Source organism: Eriocheir sinensis, chromosome 35 (genome assembly GCF_024679095.1).
Source record: "Eriocheir sinensis breed Jianghai 21 chromosome 35, ASM2467909v1, whole genome shotgun sequence".
NCBI lineage: Eukaryota > Metazoa > Arthropoda > Malacostraca > Decapoda > Varunidae > Eriocheir > Eriocheir sinensis.
In genome coordinates, this window is record NC_066543.1 from 8,529,433 (window position 1) to 8,536,228 (window position 6,796).

Consider the following 6,796-nt stretch of genomic DNA (forward strand, 5'->3'; position numbering starts at 1 on the left):
GGCGTGAAGGAAAGAGAAAAGGCATACGAGAGGGAAAAAAAGGAAGGAAATGAAAAGGAAGATGAGGTATGCGAATGGGACTTAGGAAATGACCCAGAACAAAGAAGAAAAGAAGGAAAGGAGTAAAAACGGCGTGAATTAATTAAAGAGAAAAGGCATGTCAGGTGTTTCTAAGGAAGTTCTGATTAAAAAAGTGAGGAAAAAATAAGGAAGGAAATGAAAAGCAAGATGAAAAAAATCACGCAGAGTAAAGAAAAAAAAGGAGGGAAAGAAGTAAAAAAAGTCGTGAAGTAAAGAGAAAAGGCACACGAGACGGTTTTTAAGGAAGTTCTGAAAAAAATGAGGAAAAAATATAAAAGTAAATGAAGAGCAAGATGAAAAAAATGACGCAGAGTAAAGAAAAAAGGAGGGAAAGAAGTAAAAAGAAAAGGCGTGAAGGAAACAGAAAAGGCACACGAGAGGGTTTTTAAGGAAGTGGAACGGAGAGTAACAAATTTGTGGCATAACAGAGAGCTTCCCTCACGCCCCCAACTACACGGAAATTATTATAATCACAAGAGCGATATTTGCATAGATATTAGACCAGGCCTCTCTCTCTCTCTTTTTGCATTTCTTTATATAACTTTTCACATCCTCTCTGCTCTTCGCCCTTTCATTGATCTTATTTCTTTTCTTTCTTTTTTCCATCTTTTTTCTTTTCATTATTTGTTCCTAGGTTTTGTGTCGTTTCTGTCTTTTATTCCTTTTTTTTTCTCTATCCTCGTTTTTATTTTCGTTTTGATGCCGTTTTTCTCATCTTTTTGTTTGTCTGGTTTTTTTTTTTCAGTCTTTGAACAACACGTAAAACAACATTGACTTTCACATCCACCGACATTTTTGGACTTTACTCATACAAACTTTTATTATTAGTGCCAGCAAGATGTTCCGATCTCTCTCTCTCTCTCTCTCTCTCTCTCTCCTCGCTTTCTTTCTTTCTTCCTCTTTTCTTTCTCCTCTCTTTATCTTTTACTTTCTCTCTTCCACGATTTGCTTTCTCCTTTTTCTCCTTTTCCGGGAACGAGAGAGAGAGAGAGAGAGAGAGAGAGAGAGAGAGAGAGAGAGAGAGAGAGAGAGAGAGAGAGAGAGAGAGAGAGAGAGAGAGGAGAGAACACTGATATACGAGTCCAAAAGAGTAGGAGGGGGAAGGAGAGGTGAGAAAAAGCGCAGAGGAGGAGGCAGGAAAGGAACGAGGATAGAAGAAAAAGGTAGACACAAGAGAAAGAAAAGGAGAGAAAAGGATAGGAAAGGAATGAAATAGAGATGAAAGAAAAAGAGAAAAGGCGGAAGAGGAGGTGAAGGAAGAATGATGATTAAAAGGAAAGGGAAGTAATAAGAGGAAACGAAAGAAGGAAGGGAGGAAAGGAAGAGATGGAGGGAGGGAAGGAAGGGGGCTTGTGTGGGGCTAATATTGAATGACCCATCACCTATCTACCTCAACGCCCCCTCCTCTCTCTCGCTCGCTGATAACACAGGTGATAATTAGCACCTGGAGGTCTTTTTGGAACTATTCTTCTGAGGGGACGACTTGGCCCCCTCCCCCCCTTTATATGTGTCCCGTCACCCCTCCCTCATCACCCTTTCCCTGTCCTATCACCCCCTTCTTGGTTCCTCACCCCTTCCTGCCCCATCGCCCCTCTTTCCCCCCATATATGTGCCCCATCACACCCTGCTCATTCACCCCTACCTGCCTCATCACCCCTCGTGTCCCATTACCCTTGCCTCATCCCATCACCCCTTTCCCATCACCCCTACCTGCCCCATCACTCCTGTCTGCTTCATCACCACTTACGTTTTATCTTCCAAAAAATTATGTTGCGTGAAAGGTGATTATTTCTTCTACTTTCTTGTTTGCTTGCATTTTTCTTTTCCTCAGTCTTCCTCTTTTCCTCCTCCTCCTCCTCCTCCTCCTTCGTTTTCTTTTCTTCCCTCTTGTCTTAATTGGCGTCTTCGTCCCTCATTTCTTCTCCCTTTTACTTTCGTTTTCGCTGGATTTGCTGGACTCTTTCTCGTCCTTCTCCTCTTTTTTTAACATCTCCCTCCTGCCTTCTTCGTCCTCCGCATGTTCCTTCTTCCCTTTCTCCAAAAAACATTTCATCCCTTACCGATTCAATTAACTCTCCTTCTTATTCATCTGTTCAAACGGGAAGGAAAAAAGACGGATAATGCAACGAATTAAATGTTAAGCTACAATGACTTTTGCGGACTATAGTATACAGTAGCAGCTTCAGTAATACTTGTTTATATCAATCACCCTCCCCTCAGCAATGTAGGATTTTTACCATTTTTTCTACTCTGATATTTATGAAAGAGGGCATAAGGGACTATTGGAATAGGGGAAGGATGAGAGAGGGAAAGAAGGAGAATGCAAGAAGGGAGGGAAGGAAAAAGGGAGAATGTACGATGAGAGAGAGGGAGGGAGAATGTAAGAATAGAGAGAGGAAAAGGAAGAATATAAGACGAGATAGTAAAGGAGGGAGAATGTAAGAGGAATGAGAGAGAGAGAGAGAGAGAGAGAGAGAGAGAGAGAGAGAGAGAGAGAGAGAGAGAGAGAGAGACAGACAGAGAGAGAGAGAGAGAGAGAGAGAGAGAGAGAGAGAGAGAGAGAGAGAATACGTACAAAATTGCAAGATCTGATTCACCTTCTCCCTCCCTTCCCTCCTCCGTCCTCCTCCTCCTCCTCCCCCTTCCCTTCCCCTACCCCCAGTACCTCGCCCGTAGCAGGAGTCGAGGTCGGGAGAAAGGCGAGGTGGAAAAAAAGGAAGAAAAGGAGGAGGAGGAGCCGAAGAAAACGGAGTCCGAGGAATATTTTTCGATGGCATACCCTCCTGAAGGCACGATAGCGACAGGCGGCCTTGTTCTGGGGGGAGTGGGGGGGAGGTAAGGGAGGGTGGAACAGGGGAAAGGGAAAGGAAAGGAAAGAAGGAAGGAAGAGGAGGGGAAAGGGAAGAAGGAAGGAAGAGGAAGGGAAGGAAAAGGAGGGTGGAAAGGAGAAGAGGGGAAGGAAAGGGAGGTTGGAACAGGAGAATGGGAAAGGTGAAAAGAGGCATAAGGAGAAGAAGGGGAGGGAAGGGAGGGAGAGGAAAAGTGTGCAAGGAAGGGGCAGAAGGAAGAAGTCTTAAGGGAGAGGAAGAGAGACGAGGGGAAAGGTAGGCAGGGAAGGGGAGGAGAAGGAAGAGAAGACGAAAGGAGGGGAAGGGAGGGGGGGGGATGCCTTGAGGGAGATGAGACGAAGGGAGAGAGAGAGAGAGAGAGAGAGAGAGAGAGGGAGAGGGAGAGGGACACGCCCGGAGCTGTGATGCTTTCGTTGCCTCCATCACTTGCCAGCCGCGAGAAAAAAAGTTTGACGGTCTCTGGAGGTCACGTGGGAAAAGAAGGAGAGGAGAGAGAAGGGAGAGGAAGGATGGGGTGAGAGGGATATAAAAGGAAGGAGAAAGAGAGGGATGATGGGAATTGGATAGGAAAAGGAGGTAAGGAGTTAGGGAATGAAGAAAAGTGGGAGGGGGGAAGGGAAAGAAAAGAGAAGGGAGGGAAGAGGAAAGAATGGAGAAAGAGAAGGATCATGGGAACTAAAGGAAAAGGAGGTAGGGAGTTAGGGAAAGAGGAAAGGTGGGAGGGAGGAAGGGAAAGAAGAGAGAAGGGAGGGGAGATGGAAGGATGGGGTGGGGAGACAGAAGGATGGAGAAAGAGAAGGATCAAGGGAACTCTAAAGGAAAAGGATGTAGGGAGTTAGGGAAGGAAGGAAGGTGGAAGGGAGGAAGGGAAAGAAGAGAGAAGGGAAGGAAGAGGGAAGGATGGGGCTGGGGGCATGAAAGGGAGGAGAAAGAGAAGGATAATGGGACCTGGATGGGAAAAGTAGGTAGGAAGTCACGGAAAGAAAAGACTGAAGAAGAAGAAAAAGAGAAAAAGGAAAGAAGAGAAGAGAGGAAAGAGGGAGGGAGGAAGAGGAGGAGGGTGACTTGAAAGGAAGGAGAAAGTGAAGAATGAGAAGAAAAGGAGACAGAGTAAGGGAAGGAAAGAGTGAGGAATGGAAGACGAGGAAGGAACATGATATGGAAAGAGGGAGAATATGGAAATGAGGTAGAAAGGGAGAGAAAACGAGGGAGGGAGTGAAAAATAGGAAACGCTAAGAAAAGATCATACATAAGCAGAAGAAAGAACCCGAACAGTCGCGGCGAAGAAGTGAAAAAAAAAGAGAGAAAACACGAGAATGCTATGTAAAAGAGGTCCTAAAGTTTAAGTAAAGGGCGTGAAGATTAAATAATAAATAAACGCGTAAAACTTGGGCGGACGGGAAAATTTGCATACTGATTTATGACGAAATAAACCCCAGAAAACGGACACACGTAAAAGTTTAAAAAGGAATAAAACGATAAACAAAAAAGAAATAAAAAAAGAGGAAAAAGAAGCATGATAAACAAAAAAGAAAAGAAAAAAGGAAAAAAAGAAGTGATGAACAAAAAAAGGATAAAAAGGAAAAAAAAGTGATGAACAAAAAAGGAAAAAAAAATGTGATAAAAAAAAGAAAGCTGAAGACAATGAAAAAAATTCGAATCATCAGAAAAAAGAAAAGAAAACTGGGACCACGTAAAAAATAATAAGTAAAAAAAAAAGAGGAGAATTTTGTGGAATGTGAAAAGAAAATAATGAGATGGACGAAAGGAAATGGATGAGATGGTGGAGGAGGAACGGAGGCAAAAAAAGCAGGAGAGAAGTTTGGGGTGAGAGCGAGTGAGGGAGAGGAGGAAAGAGGGAGAAGGTGAGAGGTGAAAGAGAGAGGAAGGGAGAGGAAGAGGAGGGAACAAGGATAAAAAAAGTGACATGGATTGCGTCATTAAAGATAAGATGAAGGAAAGAGAAGAGGTTGATGGTGTAAATATCGTATAGGATCCTCTCTCTCTCTCTCTCTCTCTCTCTCTCTCTCTCTCTCTCTCTCTCTCTCTCTCTCTCTCTCCTCTCTCTCTCTCTCTCTCTCTCTCTCTCTCTCTCTCTCTCTCTCTCTCTCTCTCTCTCTCTCTCTCTCTCTAACACCTGGCAAAGAGAGGTGTAATAATGTAAATTGAATTCTTGGCCAAACAACAACAGCCAAAAATCTCACGCGCCGCCGAAAGGAGTCAAGCAGCGGAGAGGAAAGTTTGGGGGAAGAAAAGGCGAGTCGGGAGAGTCAATATTTGCCCCTCGGCGACGCTCTGACACACACACACACACACACACACACACACACACACACACACACACTGCATAGGTAGGTAGGTGTTATTTTTTTTTTTTTTTGTAATGAGGTTTTCCGATAGTTTCTTTTGCTCCTTCTTCTTGCTGTAATGCGTTGATGTACTACCTGTTTGGATTTTTGAGAGTGCTACAAGATGAAGGAATCGACATTGTTTATTCTACACTGGCCATCAGTTTTATCCTTTCCACATTATCTTTATCTTTTACATTGTTAATTTTATCTGTTTCTAAATTACTTTTTTCTACAGTCATAGTTCTGTGCCACACCTTTTCAGTTCTAGTTCTATCTTCTACATTCTCAGTTCCTTCTTCTTCCCCATCAGCTCTACCTATCTTTTACATTGGTTATTAGTTTTTGCAGTCTTATAATACCATCAAGACAATCCCCAGGTCAGGTGGAAAGCGAGGTGGAGCACTGCAAAGGCGGAGAACTGATGCTTGTTGATAATTCTTGCGTCTGGAAAAGAGAGGAAAGAAGGGAGGGATGTAGAGACACGGGGAGAGAGCTTAAGAGATAGAGGGACTGAGGAAAGAGGGAGGACGGAAAGAAGGGAAAAGAGAGGAAAGGAGTGAGGGAAAGTGAAGAGGGAGCAGGGAGGTAATGATGGGGATGGGGAGGGAAGGAGGGAGGAAGGGAGGGGTGGAGGAAGCACACTGATTTGGATGCGTCGTAAAACACTGGTCCGCCGAGCACCTGATTGTGGTCACGTGGATTGATGGTGACAGCCTTATCGAGAGAGAGAGAGAGAGAGAGAGAGTCTGATAGTAGGAAATTATCATGTCTTCTTCTTCTTCTTCTTCATCATCATTATCTTCTTCTCCTTCTTCTTCACCTCCTCCTCCTCCTCCTCCTCCTTTTCCACCATTTTTCTTCTGCTTCTTCTTTTACTTTAATAATTTTGTTTCATTATTATTATTATTACTGTTATTATTATTATTATTATTATTATTATTATTATTATTATTATTATTATTATTATTATTATTATTATTATTATTATTATTATTATTATTATTATCATTATTATTATTATTATCATTATTATTATTATCATTATTATTATTATTATTATTATTATTATTATTATTATTATTATTATTATTATTATTATTATTATTATTATTATTATTATTATTATTATTATTGTTTCACTTCGCCAGGTATGTTACGGACAGGTAAATCTACTTCACTTGGAGACAAACAACGTCATCAGGGGCCGAGTGAGTGTTGGTGGTTTCTGCATCTATAATAATGGGAGCAGCAATGGTTCTTTTCTTTATACTTTTAATTTCTTCTTTCATATATTATTAGTTGTTCTTGTTTCTTCATTGAGTCTCTTTTTCGTTTTTCTTCCTTTATCTCGTATTATTGTTTTTTCCTGCTTTATGGGCGCTTTGTTTTTCTTACTTCATCTATTATTGTTGTTGTTGTTGTTGTTGTTGTTGTTGTTGTTGTTGTTGCTCCATGGTTTTAGAATTGCTAGTGATTTTGTTTTTGTGGCTATTGTTCCTCTTTTTTGTTATTGCT